The sequence below is a fragment of the Canis lupus genome, chromosome 16 (assembly GCF_003254725.2).
Source record: "Canis lupus dingo isolate Sandy chromosome 16, ASM325472v2, whole genome shotgun sequence".
NCBI classification, from domain to species: domain Eukaryota; kingdom Metazoa; phylum Chordata; class Mammalia; order Carnivora; family Canidae; genus Canis; species Canis lupus.
In genome coordinates this window covers 18,489,843-18,510,763 of record NC_064258.1, presented here as the reverse complement: position 1 = coordinate 18,510,763, position 20,921 = coordinate 18,489,843, and the positions used below count along the sequence as shown (strand labels likewise).

At 44.1% G+C, this 20,921-nt stretch overlaps 1 protein-coding gene across 3 annotated transcripts in view; it reads right to left on the bottom strand.

Annotated features, from left to right (window-relative positions):
* The window catches only part of DPP6 (dipeptidyl peptidase like 6), an 829,290-nt gene that overhangs the window by 518,529 nt on the left and 289,840 nt on the right, over positions 1 to 20,921 (bottom strand). The gene's annotated exons all lie outside the window — the stretch shown is intronic.

Here is a 20,921-nt window from a genome sequence, read left to right as displayed (position 1 = left end):
AAATCCATTTGTCGCCTGCTCGGAATTCACAGGCAAAGAACGAAGCCAACACTGCCTTTTTCAAAGTCTTGTGGGATGAGACTGGGTGCCCCCTGCGAGCCTGCCGGCCCCCAGCACTGAAACCCTGGCAAAGCACCCCCCGTGCTCCACTCGTCAGTGGCGGCAGGTTGTTGTGTTTCTTTAGAGGATGAGAACTGGTTCTCAGTCCAGATGACAGGGATCCCCTGGACGATATGAGACAAAATTCTAGGGCTCCAAGGACCCTCCTGGAAACCGTATATAAAATTCTGTGCACACGTGTATGGTCATAAGTGAACATACTTGTGGACAGCCCCACAGTATTCCTCACATTCTAGAAGAACAACGCCCCACAAAAGGCTCTGAACAGAAGCCCAATGCCTGGAATCATGGAAAAGTCCCCTCCTCCCCGCTGCGAGGACAATATAAAACAAAATCCCTAAAACATGGCCAAGTAACTCCTAACACAAGCTAAAGAAAATATTCGGGAAAGCATCAAGAATCTTCGATATTTAAACGTTTTCCAATATCTCAGAGACAGAGAGCGAGGACGAACGCAGGATATTTGCAGAGGCAATTATTTGTGCGGATTCTCTGTTGTCAGGTAATCTTTCAGAAAGCAATTTGATGATCTCCCTGGCTAATAGTTTCTCTGGGTTAATTAATAGGTTAATTGATATTTTTCATCCTCTATCAAACTAAAGCTGCTTCCCTAAAGGAAGTTGATTTAGTTTCCAAAAAATGAATGGTATGCTTGTCTCTTTGACACACAAAACCCACAAAATGGTCTCTTGCTAACACGTTCAAAGAGAGAAAGTTTCATTTTTCATCCAGCTCTCCACCCTTGACTTGCATGCTTTCCTGGATGAACACCAACACTCTCAGATAATGATCGCTGTCAGCATCACCATGAGTCAACAGTCCCCCAAGGACTCCAGATTCCTATCTGTGAATCGCAGGGTGACCCCATTCCAAGCTAAGCTCTGGAATTGGAATGGGCCAGTTGTATCACTGGTATGCCTGCAGAACGGAGACACAGATTGACACGCGCCCACTTTTTCCCCCCATGGAGGTGAAATTTAGATACAGCAGATGCACAGATCTTTTTTTTTAGTAATAAATTTTTTATTGGTGTTCAATTTGCCAACATACAGAATAACACCCAGTGCACATCCCGTCAAGTGTCCCCCTCAGTGCCTGTCACCCATTCACCCCCAACCCCTGTCCTCCTCCCCTTCCACCACCCCTAGTTCGTTTCCCAGAGTTAGGAGTCTTCATGTTCTGTCTCCCTTTCTGATATTTCCTACCCATTTCTTCTCCCTTCCCTTGTATTCCCTTTCAATATTATTTATATTCCCCAAATGAATGAGAACATATAATGTTTGTCCTTCTCCGATTGACTCATTTCACTCAGCATAATACCCTCCAGTTCCATCCACGTTGAAGGAAATGGTGGGTATTTGTCGTTTCTAATGGCTGAGTAATATTCCATTGTATACATAGACCACATCTTCTTTATCCATTCATCTTTAAATGAACACTGAGGCTCCTTCCACAGTTTGGCTATTGTGGACATGGCTGCTAGAAACATCGGGGTGCAGGTGTCCCGGCGTTTCATTGCATCTGTATCTTTGGGGTAAATCCCCAACAGTGCAATTGCTGGGTCATAGGGCAGGTCTATTTTTAACTCTTTGAGGAACTTCCACACAGTTTTCCAGAGTGGCTGCACCATTTCACATTTCCACCAACAGTGTAAGTTGGCAGTGTGGCAGGATACAAATTCAATGCCCAGAAGTCAGCGGCTTTTCTATACACTAACAATGAGACTGAAGAAAAAGAAATTAAGGAGTTAATCCCGTTTACAATTGCACCCAAAAGCATAAGATACCTAGGAATAAACCTAACCAAAGAGGTGAAGGATCTATACCCTAAAAACTATAGAACACTTCTAAAAGAAATTGAGGAAGACACAAAGAGATGGAAAAATATCCCATGCTCATGGATTGGCAGAATTAATATTGTGAAAATGTCAATGTTACCCAGGGCAATATACACGTTTAATGCAATCACTATCAACATACCATGGACTTTCTTCAGAGAGTTAGAACAAATTATTTTAAGATTTCTGTGGAATCAGAAAAGACCCCGAATAGCCAGGGGAATTTTAAAAAAGAAAACCATAGCTGGGGGCATCACAATGCCAGATTTCAGGTTGTACTACAAAGCTGTGGTCCTCAAGACAGTGTGGTACTGGCACAAAAACAGACACATAGATCAGTGGAACAGAATAGAGAACCCAGAAGTGGACCCTGAACTTTATGGTCAACTAATATTCGATAAAGGAGGAAAGACTATCCACTGGAAGAAAGACAACCTCTTCAATAAATGATGCTGGGAAAATTGGACATCCACATGCAGAAGAATGAAACTAGACCACTCTCTTTCACCATACACAAAGATAAACTCAAAATGGATGAAAGATCTAAATGTGAGACAAGAGTCCATCAAAATCCTAGAGGAGAACACAGGCAACACCGTTTTTTAACTCAGCGACAGTAACTTCTTACAAGATACATCCAAGAAGGCAAAAGAAACAAAAGCAAAAATGAACTATTGGGACTTCATCAAGATAAGAAGCTTTTGCACAGCAAAGGATACAGTCAACAAAACTAAAAAACAACCTACAGCATGGGAGAAGATATTTGCAAATGACGTATCAGGTAAAGGGCTAGTTTCCAAGATCTATAAAGAACTTATTAAACTCAACACCAAAGAAACAAACAATCCAATCCTGAAATGGGCAAAAGACATGAAGAGAAATCTCACAGAGGAAGACATAGACATGGCCAACACGCACATGAGAAAATGCTCTGCATCACTTGCCATCAGGGAAATACAGATCAAAACCACAATGAGATACCACCTCACACCAGTGAGAATGGGGAAAATTAACAAGGCAGGAAACCACAAATGTTGGAGAGGATGCGGAAAAAAGGGAACCTTCTTACACTGTTGGTGAAAATGTGAAAAGATGCACAGATCTTAAGTATACAATTGAGTTTTGACAACTGTATACACTTATTTGGGTGTATGCATATAATCAAATGCATATAATGAAATTAAGATACAGGACATTTTCATCACATTTTCACCAGAATTTTACGTGGTTCCCCTTCCAAGTCACCCCTGCTCAGCCCCGGCAACCACTGCTCTGATCTCTTTCACTGACCCTAAACTTCTCACACACCGAATTATGAAAATGGATTTTTTTTTTTTGGTCTGGCTTCATCCATCCAGATGTGAGATTCATGTTCGAGATTCATTCTCATTGCCTGTGGTGTGCATCAAAGTGCAATCTTCTTTACTTCTCATGAAGAGTTCCCTGTATGAATGCACCACAATTTATTTTTCCATTATTTTGTTGAAAGTTATTTGGGTTCTTTCCAGTTTGGGGGTATTATGGATTGGGCTGCTCTAAACATTTCCTGTACAAGTCTTTTTGCAGATTTATGTTTTCACTGCTCTTGGGTAAGAACCTAGGAGCACAGCAGTTGGGAACTACAGACTTAGCTTTGTGAGAAACTTTCAGGGATCCAAAGTAGTCGTACTGACTGCACACCCCCACCAACAATGTATGAGGGTCTGTGTCCTTTCATAATCTTTTAAAAAATTTTTTTTGCATTTGGAGAGATTACAGAAGTAAAATTTTATAAATAACTGAAGGCATTAATCATCTGTAATTGCAAGCACTAGTAAAAACTATGGATATTGATCTATGTTAACATATACAGAATAGATTTATTAATTGTTAACACTGAAGAAAGTATTTTATAAATTACCCAGAGAAAAATTAGATCTCCTATAAAGGAGACAGTATATATACACAAGGAATATGACCTCCAGGTTCCATCTCAGATTCAGAGGGTGCAGGAAAAAAAAGTATTCTTCCTATTTTACCCTTTTAATTGAAGAATAACTAACATACTAGTGCTATATTAGTTTCAGATGTACCAACATAATAATTCAAAAATTCTATGCATTACTCGATGCTCATCATGGTTAAGTGTACTCCTAATCCCCTTACCTATTTCTCCCACCCCCCCACCTGCATGGTATCATCAATCTTTTTAATTATAGCTATTCTAGCAAGTTAGGAGATGGTATCTCAACATGGTTTTAACTGGCATTTCTTAATGACTAATGATGTTGAGCATCATTTCATGTGCTTATCGGCCATTTATATATCTCCTTTTGTAAATGGAATTATATTCAAATCTCCTACCCATTTTAAATGATTGATTTGTAGGCATTTTTAAATATTGTGGGTACAAATCCTATGTCAGATACGTGGAACTGAGTGTAATTTTTTTCAATCCGTTACAGATCTATTCATTTTCAAACAATGTCTTTTGATGAGCAGAAATTTTTACTTTGACAAAGTCCAACTGATGAATTTTTATGGTAGGTGTGTTTTGATTCCTGCCTATAAAGTCTTTACCAAAAAAACAAATTATAGCATTTCCCATTGTTCTCTTCCGAATGTTTTATCATTTTAGCTTTTATGGTTAGGATTATCACCCATTTAGATGAGCACTGGGTGTTATTCTATATGTTGGCAAATTGAACACCAATAAAATATAAATTTATAAAAAAAGGAATATCACCCATTTAAAATGCATTATTGTTTATGTAAGAGGTAGGGGTTCATGTTCATTTTTCCCAATGATTTTATTCAGGCCTTCCCACCTTACCCCAAATCCAATTGGTTGTTAAGTGTATGTGTCTAATTCTGGACAAATAGGTTCCACTGATTATTTGTCTTCACTTCTGCTAATAACAGGCTCAATTTCTGCACTTGCTGGTAAATCTTAAAAACATACTAGGCAAGAATTCAAATCTCTTCCTTTTCCATCTCTGGTCATTGAGGCCATCGCTGGCAGGAGATCTACCTTCCTGTCCCTCTGGAAAGTGCTACAGGCAGAGAGCTTGGTGGTCATGATCCATGACCATGACCCCTATGCTTCTTTTCTCTCAAGGACTCAAGGATTATGCCTCTGTACTCCCTACCTCACATATTTTACCAGTCTTATAGCTGCTTATGCCAGGAAGAAAAGAGTTTGGTGTCAGTTACTCTATTATAGGTAGAAAAAAACTCACTGGCTGCTTTTATGCAATGACCAGGTCGAGATAGATAGATAGATAGATAGATAGATAGATGATAGATAGATAGATAGATAGATGCCTCTTATAGATGTTATCAAGGATTAAAAACTACAGAGTCAGTAGTCAGTCTGGTCTCTGCTTCACTCTGTTATTTATGGAGCACTACGGATGTATCTGGACCTTCATAAAGCCCACGTGAAGTCAAGTTGCCTGCTCCAGGGCGCTTCCACATCGATGTCAGACAAGTCATAATGAGTAGGTGGTAAGAGTGGATAAGACTGCAGAGGTTTCAGTCTGGAGAATGCAGAAATGATGAGCCTTTTTGCTGACTCGAAGAACTTCCTCAAGAGGGAGATGGCAGCAGCAGATGCTAAGGGTTGAAACACTGGACGTTCAAGAGTGACTTCTGGACCTCTGAAAATCTGTTTTCTTTGTTCAATTTGTGGCCTTCTATTTTTCAAGTTAAATTGCACACAAAAAATTTAATAAACATCTATGAGGAACTTCGTCCTCTGTAAATTCTGGAAGGTGAATAGTATGGAATACGTGTGGGCCCAGGGCAGGGAAGGGGCAGGGTCCATGAGTTGTTTTTAGATAAATGGAACAGGTGACTCCTTTCTTGAGTTTTGAGATAGACCTTTTCAGTCAGGAGATTTTTTAAAACTTGAAACCTAACATGAGAGGCAGGTTAAACATACATGTTTCCTGTTAGGTAAAATAAAATAGAATATACAATAATCAAGTGCTGGGTAGTACGATATTAAGTCAAAATATAATAGAATATTGAGGAGAAATGAATTATCAGATATTAGAATGAATGAGGAAGGCTTTTTGGAAGAGTTGGGAGTGGAGTGGAATCTTTAAAGGTATCAATGATTAGGGGGCCCCTGGGTGGCTCAGTGCGTTAAACATCTGACTCTTGGTTTCAGCTCTGGTTAGGATCTTCCAATTGTGGGACTGAGTCCCAAGTTGGGCTCTGTAGTCCATGCAGTGAGTTCCAGATTCTCTCCTCCTCCTTCTGCTCCTCCCCCTCTGCTTGTCCCTCTACCTTCTCCACATGTGCCCGCTCATGCTCTCTCTCTCTCAAATAAATAAATAAATAAAATCTTTTAAGAAAAAGAATATCAATGATTTGGACAAAGTCAGAAAGGCAGGAAGGCACTCCTATTAATCACAATTTAAAGGAAAACATAATTATGAATGTATTTGCTTCCTCCAATGGACAAAGAGATAACCTGTATACATACAAGCTCAGTGGAATTACTTTCTATTTTGTAATGTTTTCTTTGCATCCCACCAGTGGTATAAAATAATATGTGCTTAGTTTATAAAGAAGGAAGTTTAAACTCAGATCTTTATCGATGAAGCTTCATCAGTGTTCTAACAACAAATAAAGTGACGGCCTGAAAATGAGTTGGCCTCTTGTTCCTAGGTTGACTTCTTTAAAGTCACAGCCTTTCACATAGAGGTGTATTGGTCCAGGCTTGCTACATCATGGAAATACCAAACACATGACATTTTTTCAAGGCAGAAATATTGTCCCTTTCAAATGAATCTGAATGGTCAAACTTCAGTGTCCATCGTGCAAAAAAAAAATCTATTGGCAGCAATTAAACAACCATCATTATTGATTTGCTAACAAGAAAATACTGGAATAATCATTATATAAACTAGCAGGACTTGATGAAATAGAGTTTGTCCATATAGAAACCAAAGGAAAAGTGGGTCTAAATATCACATCAGATCCTTTGTTCATGCAGCCATGTCCTGAATCTTGGAACATGGAGGGGACATTCACATCAACCAGTAGATACTAGGGACACAGAATCTGAACGTCTCTAATTTCTGCTACAACACTGATGATTTTATAGGACCGAGATGTTTCTAATCTTCTGACAATTATTTCACTCTATGCCATCATCTTGCCTCTCTGGAGGCTCCTAAGCTGGAGGTATTAATGGTCATTTTCTATTCTTTTTCTTAATACAGAAGGAAAGTTCATCCAAAGGCAGAAGACTGTGGAATATTCAGACGAAAATCATCATGCACAGTTGGGCAGGGCAGGCCAACTAAACAAAGAGTAGATTATTTCATCCTGATGTACAGATTACGTGCTTGATATACCAAATATGTGCCTTCCAAAGAGTGGCAGGCAGTCAATGATAATAATGAGAATCTACATAGGGAGTATCTTCAAATATTATTAGAATTCATCAGTAGACATAAGCTTATCTAAATATAGAGATGAAAATATCAAAGAGTCGATCCTTTTCCTTTTAAAATATCCAAGCTAAATTAATGCCAAATGGAGTTTTGAGATATTCTACACCACATCAAAATGCATACATGAAGAAGAAATTAAGAGCTATGGCACTAGAAAGGCAGGTTTGGGGATGGAGGGTGTAGCTTTGTTGTTTCTCTTGGAAATCTCAATTCCATATGTAAACTAGATACCCTCGGGAAGAATACAACTGGTTTATGGGAATTTATCTCAAGCTCTATCCCATGAGAGGATGAGTTTGAGCATTGTTCTTGGGAATAGATAGAAGAATGAGCTCCAATGGTCCATGCCCCCCTACCCTGGTAGAAAGGAAAGGAAAGGAGAAGGAAGGAGGGAAAGAAGGAAGGAAGGAGGGAAGGAAGGAAGGAAGGAGGGAAGGAAGGAAGGAAGGAAGGAAGGAAGGAAGGAAGGAAGGAAGGAAGGAAGGAAGGAAGGAAGCCATTTAAAATATTCTTCCAGAGATTGTTAGGAAAGACCTGGCTAAAACTCCTCCACATACTCTCTTTATCATCCCAACTACCCAGTGAAACACACAGTTTATCTTATCTTTAAAATGTAGCCACAGTAGCTTTTGATAACAATAATGGTAATACTTTCATGTCACTTAAATCAAAGAGATAAATGAATGTGAGTGAGATGATGTACTCTCAAGTCCGGGTGTGCTGTTAATCACGACATGGTGTTGGGGAAATCCTTTAGTATCTCTCGGCCCCAAGTTTTTTGACTTGTGAGATGCAGAAAATAATCTTTGGCCTATGCCCTTTAAATGATTTTTGCAAAGATCAAGGGAGAAGGACCAAAATAAACCTGTGAAACCAAACACTGAAGATATTAAAAGCATAATAAAAAGAGCATCTATACACATATAGGTGTAACTATAAATTGAGCAGAGTGGCTCACAGTAGGGGTTCTGGAGCCAGTTTGCCTGGGTTCAAACTCCAGCTCTGCCTTTCAGCAGCCACAGGACGGTGGGCACCTTGGTCTGCGTTGGTTTGCTCACCTGGGTCATGATAATAGTGGTGGTTTTATTAGGCTTTATTATATGGTAAGGCTGAAATCAGGTACTCTAAACTGACCCAAAGTTAGGGTATAATATTTGTGAGCCAGTTACTGCTATTGTCAACACACACTGTCCTCTATTTAATTAAGACAGAAAAATTTTACACCTCCTTTGAATTGTTAAGGTTTCAGAGTAAATCATACATGTCAATATTATTTCACATTCAGGATTCAGACCTCAGGAAAAGTACACATCTTCATATTCGGTAAGAACGATATTCTTGGGCTCAGATGTCAAGCACAGCCTGAATACGATAACAGAGCAAATGAAAATGTTATTTATAATCCTAAATATCAAACTGTTCCCCAAAGTGACAAGATCAATATTGCAACTCAGAGCTTTTCCCTCACTGACAGATGGTGCTATTAAAAATACCAAATAACACATTCTTTGGTGAGGAAAAGCATCCTTCAGATATCTGCAATGTCCTCATGAAGTTTTACCTCCCACTTGGAAGAGAAAGACCATCAGGAATGTCCCTGGGATTTTCTGAGACATGAGCTTCCAAAGGGTAGTGGCCACTCATGACGACCACCCGTTCCTGGCAAGACCCCTCAGCCAGCCCTCCTCTATCTCTTGCCCACTACACTCTGCTTGGATGGCTCCACCTCAAGCATTTGAACCTCAGTGGGAAGGAGTCTGAGGATTTATAGGCATAGGCTGGAAGGACAGGAAAGTGGATAAGACCAGGCAGGTGCCAGGAACACTGAGAAAGGAGCATGGGGGCCCTATGGTGGGTTGAGTGGTCAGAGACTTTCCAGGGAAGGGGGAGAGAGTCCTGTTCCCGTCTTTCTTACTGGCCTAAGGCCTTTTCTTCTCTGCCACTGGGCCTTTGAGGAAGTGCACTAAAGAAAAAAAAAAAAAAGACAACAGAACCGAAATTGAGGCACTGGTGACATCAACCATTCTAGGATTGCCACCAGTATTGACATGAGGGACACACACACGGCCACATGTTTCTTTCTTTCTGGGCAATGCTGAGACCTTCCATGAATCTATATAAGGGATGGACCAGGAGTGCGTGGGGGGCTCAGTCGGTGAAGCATCTGCCTTTAGCTCAGGTCATGATCCTAGGGTCCTAGGATTGAGGCCTATATTGGGCTCCCTGCTCGGTGGGGAGTCTGCTTCTCCCTCTCCCTGCGTCCCACCCCATTCGTGTTGTTCTCTCTCTCAAATAAATAATAAATAAAATCTTAAACACACACACACACACAGAGAGAGAGAGAGAAAGGGACGCCTGGGTGGCTCAGTGGTTGAGCGTCTGTCTACCACCCAGGGTATGATCCTGAGGTCCTGGGATCGAGTCCTGCATTGGGCTCCCCGCAGGGAGCCTGCTTCTCCCTCTGCCTGTGTCTCTGCCTCTCTGTGTCTTTCATTAATAAATAAATAAAATCTTTTAAAAAATTTTTAAAAAGAAACACGAAAAAACTAAAAGGATGGACCAGCCAAACATGAGGTTAACTGTTTGCCATCTCATCATTCAGAGTAATGGCTTCATGAGAAAAAAAGGGGGGGGGGGGGCTGTATCTTCCCCAAAATTCTACTGATCATTTAAAAGAATAAAGTGAAAAAAACAAAAAAAAAAAACAAAAAAAAATAAAAGAATAAAGTGAATCTTTCATTAAGGACTACAAAATTACTCTAGGAACATAAACTACTTTGAGATGGTTGGTACAAATATAAATTTTTGCTGCATAAAACTATAAGGAGAACTGTTTACTTCAGGTCTCTGGCCACTTGGATTGATAATAAATTGAGGTATTAAATAATGTTAAGGATGAAGTGCCCATATCTGCATGCTGATATATAATGTGATATATTTATATTAAAAATAGAGTATGATATATAATATTGAACCTTGAAGGGTATTTATGACATACCAAACACCATTTCATGTGAGTTAATGGTTTGTTAAATCCTTTGGTTTAAAAACACCCCTGTGAATTTGGGATTTCTACTAAACCCGTCTTAAAGATAAGAGCCTGGAGAGGAGGAGGCAGTTGTTGCCTGCGTCCTGCCCTCTCAACATCATGCAGGAGTCTGGACCCAGGCCCACATTTCTAAAGCACCACCTAGTCTTGGTCGCTACAGGGAGAAAAGAAAAAGAGAAAGCAGTAAAAGGATTCTGTAGCTCCTGGCATGGCAAATGGGGCAAGCGCGGTGGTGGAACTAGCCCACAGGGTAAGGAGGTTTTTCGAACACTTAAAATAGGGTTATTTGGCAAGAAAAAGGAATGGGGTGCTGGCACCAGCTCCCATGAGGATGGACCCTGAAAGCACTGTGCCATGTGAAAGAAGCCAACACAAAAGGCAGTAGATTGATGATTCCCTTTGTAGGAAGCATCCAGAACAGGCCCATCCATAGGAACAAAGAACAGATGAGCGGTTGCCAAGGGCTGGGGAAGGATGGCCAGCACCATGGTGGTGCATCTGTTGGGGAGAGGGAGGCGAGGATACGTTCTGACACTGTCCGGTGATGGCTGCACAACTCTGTGAGCACAACTCCACCGTGCCCTTCACTCATGTATTATTGTGAGCCCACCAGCATTCACTTGGTAATTCCTTAGCCAGAGTCCTCCCTCAAAACACAGACCCATGACAAGTACAACTGCTAATTTTTACCTGTGCAAACACTAAATAGTTTACATGGACACACTCACTCAGTCCTCACAAGAATCCCATAAGCGAGGTGTCAGCATCACACTTGTCTTCCTGGTGAAAGAACAGGTACCAAGAAGAAAGTAATACCAGGGTAGGGCCCAGACACTGGGTCTCGTCTCAGCAGACCCTTGAAGCAGCTCTACGAGACTCATTACATAAATCAGGACACCAAGGGTTAGAAAAGTGAGATGATTGAGACTTTTTCCATCAGTGAGTTTGGGAAACAGAATTCCGACCCAGGCTTTTCTGAATTTTAAAAAGTCATGAATTGTCCACTTTGCTCCATGGTCTCTCCACATCCCTCCTTGACCCAGACCAGGTCAGCTGTCCCACGGGCCCCTCCTCACCCAGATCGGGTCAGCGGTCCCATAGGTCCCCCTACCCCAACCCAGACCAGGTCAGCTATCGTGTGGGATGCCTGCACCCCCTTGACCCAGACTAGGTCAGCTAGACAGTAGGGACCTCAGACTGCTCATTTTAAAACAAAGAGATGGACTGGATATTCTCCAAAATCCTCTATGGTTCCTCTCGGCTTTTTGTGTATCTATCTAGTTTCTGAAATGACCCTGAGTTTCAATAAATCACTTATAATTCATTCCATCACATAAGAAATGAGGAAATAAAGGTGATACTTCTTTAAACACCCACATGGGAAGGAGAACTCTCCAGAGAACAGGCTTTCATGGGGGGTGGGAGGGTGGGGGTGGAGGGTAAATGGGATGGTTTGTCCATTCAAGTAATAATATTCAAGCCACTCGAGGGCAAGCCCAGCCAAGGGAAACAGGACTCAGAAATGGAGACTTGAAGTAAAATATACCAAGGAAAAGCCTGGCTGCTGGGATCCGGAAGGAATGCCAGCCCTGGCTGTCCCGGGGTAAGTGCCGAGCAAGTTAGATGTTACAGGTCGATAGTTCTCCGCAGGTTTCCATGAAGCACCCAGCTCAGAGCTGGGTTTATTTCTTTCACATGAGAGCAGGGTTTGGCCATCACTGAAATCCGATGACCTCCACACTGGAGCAGCACCCCCTGCACAAGCCCCCCCCCCACCGACCAGCGTCGGAAGCACCAGCAAACAGGACCCCTTCCCCAAACAGTCCTCACTGGGCTGGTTTTCACACCCTCACGCTTGTGTCTGCTGCTTCCTGCCTGAAAGCTGCTCCCTGCTGGAGGGACACATCCCTGCACTGTCCAGACTCTGCTCCTGGCCGGGCACCTGGCACCCCGGCCGCTCTGAAGGGCGGCCAAACACGAAGTACTGACACATTCACCCCCTTCCCTTCCCATTCTCTTCCCAGGCCCACCCCACGCTCCCTTAACTGCTGGGCTCAACGCCTCTATGAGGCTCTTGTGCAGTAAACCCAACCATGGTCCTGCTGTCCTCTACCTTTCTGATCATCACAGGAGCTGTTCCGCACTCAAGTTCTGTTTTGTTCCTTCTCAGTTTTTCTCGGGTGTCATATTAGTTTGCGAGAGCTGCTGTAACAAAGTGCCACACATGGGGCCCCTGAAACAGCAGGAAGCTATTTCCTTAGTTCCCAGGGCCTGGAAGTCTGAAATGAGGTGTCCCAGGGTTGGTTCCCTCTGAGGCTCCGAGGGAGAATCTGTTCCAGGCCTTTTGCACCAGCATCCGGTGGTTGCTGGCCATCTTTGGTGCTTCTGGGTGGACTGATCCATCATCCTGACGGCTGTCTTCAGCTTCACATGGATGTTTCCCGACATGTGTCTGTGTCCAAATCTCCTCTTTGTATGAGGCCATCAGTTGTGTAGGATTAGGGTCAACCCCACTGCAGTGTGACGTCACGTAACCAATTCTGGCTGCAATTCCCCTGTTTCCAAATGAGGCCCCCTCCTAAGGTACAGGGGGTTAGGACCCTCAACACACACCTTTTGGGGCATACAATTCAACCAAGAACAAGCATGCTTTACTCTTCATTAGCATAGATGCTCCTTACTCACAGGTGCGGTGTTATCTAAATATTTTGTATCCCTGCAGTGATGAATAAATTATTATTGAATCAACAAACAAACAAATGCTCGTGGGAGTCTGCCCCTGCCCTGCCATGGCTACACAGAATTTGTACCTGTATTTGTCAGTGGAACGGCTTCCCTCTCCGTTCCAGCTTTGCCCAAAACACTTTTCCTGGCTTCGTGCTTCACAGACTACCCTAGTCCAAAACTGGAAGGACCCCCTCTCCGCACAGACCCCCTCCCCATACTCAGTGGTTTTATCCTGGAGCTTTTAAGCAAAATAATTCTCACCATGTTTCTCTCTTCAGAATCCAGAAACTGGCAATTACTTATTTCTGACACCAGCAGGAAGCTCACGGATCTGTAATATAACTAGAGAGGCAATCCCCAGCGCCTCCTCTCAGCATCTAGCACTGGGTGGGGCCTTCTTCAAACTCCCCTGCTCTTGTGTTTCCATCGGCAGCCCCTCCGTGTCACGGGTGGTTTATCTCAGCCAGGTTCTGCAGACTCTGGCTTCCACTGCCTTCCTCCTGCTTGGCAGAGCCATGGACCCAGCACAGACAGAGCCAGAGAGACACCCAGGGGCCCAGAGCCCCGTCGTGCAGGTGCACCGCGTGAAGGCCGTTGAGTGGCCCCAGAGAAGGCTTTCATGACATATAAGAGAACCAAGGTGAGGATGACAGTTATCAGGTCACCCTTAATCCTGGTCCAGGTTGGACATCGTGCTCTAGTTCTGGTGCTGCTTATCGTCATTCCTGGGCTTGAGGCCCTGATCCCCGAAACTGCCCCCTTGGGGACTGGGGTTCTGCTACCTGGGGATCATCATTCCAAGTGTGTTACCCTCAGATTCTAGCACCAGGACCCCAGGGACTGCTGGTTCCCTCCTTGCACTTGACTGGTTATCACTGTACCTGTGGGACCACATACTTGTTCTTGGCCCTGTTTTCAGCTCCCAGCCCTCCACCTTGACTCACCCTCCCGCATCCTCCCAGCACCCATCTCTTCCACCTGCCCGAGGAGGTAAGTATCTGCCCCTGTCGTGCTGTATCCTGGAAAACCAGTTTGTGCCTAGGTGATTCCTATGACATAATAAACCAGTAGCTTCATTGATCTCTGTATGATAAAATGTGCCCCGTGCCCCCCTGGTGGGTGGATTAGGAAGAAGGCCTCAGAGCCCAAGCATATGCTCAAATGTCTGGACCTTATAAATAAGCTATTGACAAGTCTTCAGGAGTAGATGCATGGGCAGCCCTCAGTGAGAAGGATTTGTCCCTCCTTCCCAGCTGTGATAGGTCACTGACACATTATCTCACGTCAGTGATGGGGAAATGATCTGGGAGGAAGGCAGGGGTGCCCTGTGGAAAGGGGCCTGCAGGATGCTGAGAGGTCCTGCTTGAGGGTCAACAGAGGGAGGGGGAGAGGCTGTGAGGGGGAGAGGAAGTGGAGGCAGACCCTGGAGGGCTCTGGATCCTTCATGTCTTGGTGCTAGGACCTCTGGTGATTTTACAGGGCCTCAGTTTCCTCCCCTGTAGAGAGATCTCCTCCTGGCCTTAGGGTGAGGCTTGAACAGGCAGAGAGCACAGGAGGTGCTCCATGTTCCACACAGAACTCAGGGCACCTTTGTCAGAGACAGGTGTTGCCCACCTGGGACAACGGTGAGTGTGGCCGTCCGAGCCTGCTGGCCGCCAGCCTGTTGCCAAGGTGGCCCGAGCTACGAAGAAAATCTGAGCATCCAGAGAGATGCGGAAGCACCCCTCCCTCCCCTGCGTCCCGTGAGCAGCACAGACCTGCTATAGAGAAAAGCCAAGATGCAAACTCCTGTCACAGGCAGGCTGATGTATACCCACAAACCCCTGCACGCCTGTCACCCTGTGTTACTGGAACCACTAGTGAACTCCATAATAAAACCTGTGTCTCACGCTATTACAGATGCTGTGAGCAAACCACCTGGGAAATGCCCCATAACACATGAAGAGCGTCGCCCAAACAGTTCAGGCCAGTGAAGAATCCTATGGAGTGCTATCACATGCACACTCCGTGAGACCTTGTCACGCGGTGACAGCATCGGGGTCCAGCCCCACCTGTATCCAGCCTCTGCTGCCTCATCTCCCACTGCGCAGGCCCAGCTTCCGCATGCGGCCCGGCTGCAGGCTCCATCCTCTCCATCCTACCCCTGGTCAGAAAGGCCCGGGATGCTGGTGCAACCCTGTGGCCGCAGCTTCGCAGCACTGTGGGGCTACACTGGCACTGCCTCCCGTCTGCGTCCTCCTGACATTGAGCCCCATATTGATAAAGGACTGGAGTCCAACCTTCTGAGCCTGAGGGTCTGCTCTGAGCGGTCCAGGGCACCCTCTTCCAGGGCTCCCTGACATACACTGCCTGCCCATTTGGAGGAGCCCTGGCTTCGGGCTCCCTGGTTAGGGGCTTAGCCTCTTCCCTCAGCTCCGACGACAACTTCACATGGGTCTCCCCCAGCACTTCTGCTCCCTGCGAGCACCTCCTGTTTTGTGCCATCAGACCCAGCCAGGGTAGGGTATCATTTCTGACTCTGGGCCTGACTTTATCCTGACACTTGGCATCTCAGTTTTGATCATCCAGCCTGATGCACCAAAGGGAGGACCTGGGGTCCTCAAGGGGAGTCCCGTCGCCCTCCAGACACAACCTTGACTGAGTGTTCAGAACGATGGAGCTGGGCAGGCCCGCAGCCCGAGCCAGGAAGGGTCCTACGCCGACTCACAGCGCCAGATTCTAGGCAACATCTCAGGCCAGCAGGAGCGGCAGAGGCAGGAGACAAGGCCACACCAGCTGTCTCTCATCGCATCACAGACCTGTCCCAAGACATGACTCAGGGTGATCCATAGGAAACCACAGATTAAAATCCCAGAGCACAGGATACCCATCAAGAACTCATGAGGTTTAGCCTATATCCGAGTATGAAGCAGAGTAGAAAATAACGAAATGACCCACTATGCAAGAAAAAATCTATCGCTAGATGAGGTATCCAAATTCTTTCTCAAGGTGTCTCCCAAATGTCAAAGGTAAGAAACTGCCAATTACTCTGCTCTGAATTGAATAGGTGAGATAAAGTACTGTTCTTTACAGTAGTGCAAAAATACACGTCCTCATTTTAAGCCCTCACAGGTAGAATAGTTCAGATTGATTTTTATGTTATAATCAGCTTTGTTTTACTTTGGTTCTGCACTTTATATAATATCCTATAGATGAGCAATGTGCCTGCCACTTTTTTTTTATGTGTGTGTGTTGGGGGGGGAGGAGAGTAGAAAAAAGAAATATTTTCTTCAGATAAATTAAAATAGCTATAGTATTGATACGAAATAAGCAAAGCTTACATCATAGAGACCTTGAATTCACTCCCTAAACTGCTTATACATTTCCAAAATAGCTCCACAAATGGAAGGCAGATGAGAAAACAATAGGACAGGTTAGGTTCCTATAACAGACAATATACACTCTGATGAACATTATAGTGGCAGAAAGGACACACACCAGGAAATCTACAGGACCCCTTACCCAGTCTCTAGGAAACGGCAGCCCCTGGTCCTGGTCTCAGGAAGGAGGCTGGGAAAGGACCAGGGGCAGAAAGTCAGGTGGCTTTTGCCATCTTCCCAGTCCCTACATCAAGTCAGGAAGGGAAGCTGGAGTGTCAGTGTGCACCTCCCGCCAGTCTGTGGTCAAGTAAGGTGGCTGGACCAGAAGACAGTCGGGTCTGACCACTGATGGCCCGAATTCCCAGCTTGGGAAGAATTTTCCCTGGGATCTGAAGGAGCAGGATCCAGGTGGGAAGGACCTGCAGGGACCCCTCTGCATGAGGAAGCCCGGCAGGCAGGGAGGAGGGAGCCAAGAGAAAACCACTTGTAGTGCCAGTTCTCTGCCCTGGATCTTCTAACTCTGTGAGCAGTGAGAAATAGATCATTGATTGGTGTTCTTTGTGGAGCAAAACTCCACCAGTAACTCAGGATGGGACCAGGTTTTGTTCCTTTTGCCTTCCCAGAGTTTTTCATGTGCTTAGTGCATGATAGGAGGTTAATATTCATGTGTGTATATGTGTGGGCCAGAGCAGGAAGGGGAGGGGAAGAGAGGAAGGGGGAGAGGAGGTGGGCCAAGGGAGGGGAGGACCTTATGACCTTCAATTCCCAAAGCAGAAAAATATTTAATCTCTTTAAAATGCTAAAATGTATTTTTAAAAATATAAAGCCCTATTTAAAAATAATATATCTTGTTTTCTGAAATCATTTTTAATGTTAATTCAAATTCTCCTTCTATCCCCAGTGAACCTGACATCTCGAGCATCTTAGTTAAAATGAAGAGAAATCCATCGTTTCCCAGTTCCCATTTCTCTCCTCTTTCAGCCCTCCAGACCGCCTGTCTCCTGCCACCATGTAAACCATGATATCTATGAAAATTAATGACTTATGACAAAAGTCTGTCAACTTCTTTCACTCCTGACTCGAAAGACACAGTTGCTTTTCACATGTCCATTTTGTGGACATGAAATGAAATAAAGTGGAAATGAAATAAACAGGCCCTGGGAGGTGGTTTTACAAGAATCCCAGAAAGTGAACCGACTGGCTGATTATACGCTGCCTCTTCAGTATTGGATTTAAACTGTCGATTTTTTTTTAAACTATCAATTTGGCATCTTTCATAGGCGCAGAAGTCACTCTGAATTGTTTCCAAAATAGAGTGTCGGATTCAGCCTGAAGTATTCTCTGGGAATTACTGGGCTACACAGAACAATTTGAGAACTATTGATCAGAAGATCCTATTTGATTATTAATTCTATTGAGCTAGCAAGTTTGTAATACCGTCTTTTGAATTAGCCGTTTCGAGAGGGATAAGGAAAAAAAATCCCTGTATTATTTTGTATTATTTGATCCGGTATTTCCGGATGGGAGATTGTACATTGTTATTGATTTCTCATCCACTTATTTTCTTTCTGAAATTTCTAAGCAGGTTATATATGTCAGAACTTGAGTGAATGAGACCCAGCAGGAGACATGGGACAAAAGGCAGGTGCAGAAGAACTCCAAGGACTTGCTGGTCCATTCAAACAAGTGATGGGGTTTTCCAACATCTGATGACAATGACAGCTCCTGGCCCTTAGCACCCAGCAAGTTCCAAGGGCAGCCCACCATAGCTGACCCCACCACCCTGAGACCTCTCCTCTCCTAGCGTGGCTGGGGATCTTGGCTAGCAACAGGGGAGAGGGGCAGGATGAAGGAGGGTCAGCCAGGAAGACACCTCCCAGGTACAACTGGAATGGTGCTTTCTACTTGTGTGTGTGGTGGTGGTGGTTAGATTAGATAATAGGAGATCTGCCCTCCTAACACATTTTTAAGTGAAGAGCACAGTAGTTAGCTGTGGGTGCCATGTGTACAGATCTCTAGAACATGTTTATCTTGCATTGCTGAGACTTTACACCTGCTGAACAACTGCTCACCTTCCTTCCCCCACCCCCGGCAACCACATTTCTATCTCCTGAGTCTATGAATTTGACGATTTTAGTAGCTCATACCTGTGGAATCATGCAGCATCTGTCCTGTGACTGGCTCATTTCACTCAGCATAATGTCTGTGTTTGAATCTGATAGAATCTCCTTTTTTTCGAAGGCTGAGTAATTAATATCCCACTGTATGTATGCACCACATTGCTCCTTATCCATTGATCTGTGGAGGGACACTTGGATGCATCCACCCTATGGTTATTGTGAAAATCTCTGTTACGATCCTGGGTGTGCAAATAGGTCTTTGAAGAGAATTCAGACGACATACAATTCAACTACCTCCTTATGAAAGAAGGGGAAGCCAAGAGAAGTAACGTAATTTGCTCAAAATCATGGACCTAATATCCATGCCTATATGTGGTATCATTATATGTATGTATAGTACACATTATACATGTGTATGATGAAGTAGAAGTCTTATTTTCTTAATGTTTGTGGACTACTTTCAGAAAATTGCCTATAAAAACACATTTTTCTAAAAATCTAAAAAGGATGGGACACCTGGGTGGCTCAGTGGTTGAGCGTCTACCTTCAGCTCAGGGTGTGATCCCAGAGTCCTGGGATTGAGTCCCACATCGGGCTCCCCGCAGGGAGCCTGCTTCTCCCTCTGCTTGTGTCTCTGCCTCTCTCTATCTCTCATGAATAAATAAATAAAATATTTGAAGAAAATCAAAAAAGGATGATAAGTTTGAGTCATTTCTTGCTCATTATATGCTTCTTAGAACTCAGAATATTTTCAAAAACACTAAAAATTAAGGAACTGATCATACATTGCAAAGGCCTCTTATGCCATTAAATCATGTTGCTGATATGATTTCCATGGATATTACTAGGAATCTTTTTTGTAGATGATTAGTTTTGATAAACTGTGAAATCTGACTCTGACTCCCTTGTGGTTTCCATTTTGAGAATAAAAACTATACAAGTTATCACAGCTAAACAAGGAATCTGAAATGTTCATTTTCAGGTTATTCGTTATTTTGCTCAATGTACATGGTAAACATAAAAAATTATATCTTAATTTGCTGTCATGTTTTATGAAAGATAAGCTCTGCAGCCGATTGCAGCAGTCTGGGGACCAATTCAGAATATTTAAAGTATGCAGTTTTGTTGAGGTCTGGTTATATTGTCACCCTGAGCACAGAAGTTAGCAGTCGTCCCGGATGCCCCTCTGCTGCATCCCCACACCTTGTCACGTGAATGTCACATCATACAGTCTCTTAGTGTCCTTTGTTTCTCTCCACTTCAACCACCACCATCAGGGGCCTGGTAGGGCTGTGGCCTCCCAGCCACTCTGTCACCTCCATGCTGACTCCCCTCCCATCTGCCCTCAGGTTCAGATGTGAAAGTGTTCCCACCCTACCCAGCCCCTGAGCCCTTGTCATGGGTTCCCACTGCTCACAGGATGACATCAAACTCTATAGTGTGGCCTACAGGACACCTCCCAGCCCCTCCTTTGGTCTCTCTACCCTGGCAACACTTAGGCTGATCCTCCCCACACTTCCTTCTGCCTAGAATGTTCTTCCCATTCTCTCCACTATACTCAGTCCCCAATCTCTATTGTCACATGGTCCTCAGGAAAGTCTGGCTTACATTCACCATCACAGGCCCTTCCCAGTGGTTATGCCTGTTTCAGCTTCAGGTCACTGGGGGTGGCCAGTACTTTACATTTGCTTCTGCAATTATGTTTTATTCTTATCTCTCTAATCACATATGATCAGTTCTACTGATGCTCACCATTGAACCCCTGGTACTTAGCACATAGTGGACACTCAGGAAATACCTGCAAAGTGTATGAATGGAGGAATAACTAGACAGATGGATGAGGAGGAAGAACATTCACACATCTACAGTGAGGGAGTCATGCCCTCATGGTCCGTGCCTCTGCTAGTCCAGAAGGGCTGCATTTCCTCCACTTGCCCTTCATATGCACTCATCGTGCTGACCAACAGAAGCATCTCTTGGGGCTAGGGATTTGTAACAGGATGTGGAGCAAACTTCATATATGCAAACATATCTAATGCCCAGAGGAGCAAAAGCCAAGCCTCTCTTCTCATTGAAACAGGGTCAGATGTGGGCTGCATACCCTTACTGGGTGCCTCCAATTTTCTCAAGGATTACTACTAGAAAAATTATTGTATAGGGTAGCATCTATGGAAGAGGTGTTAAGGTCCTAGATGATGAACAACAACAACAACAACAGACAAAACCCTTCCTATGACCTGCAAGGTTAGGGTGTTGCAGCTC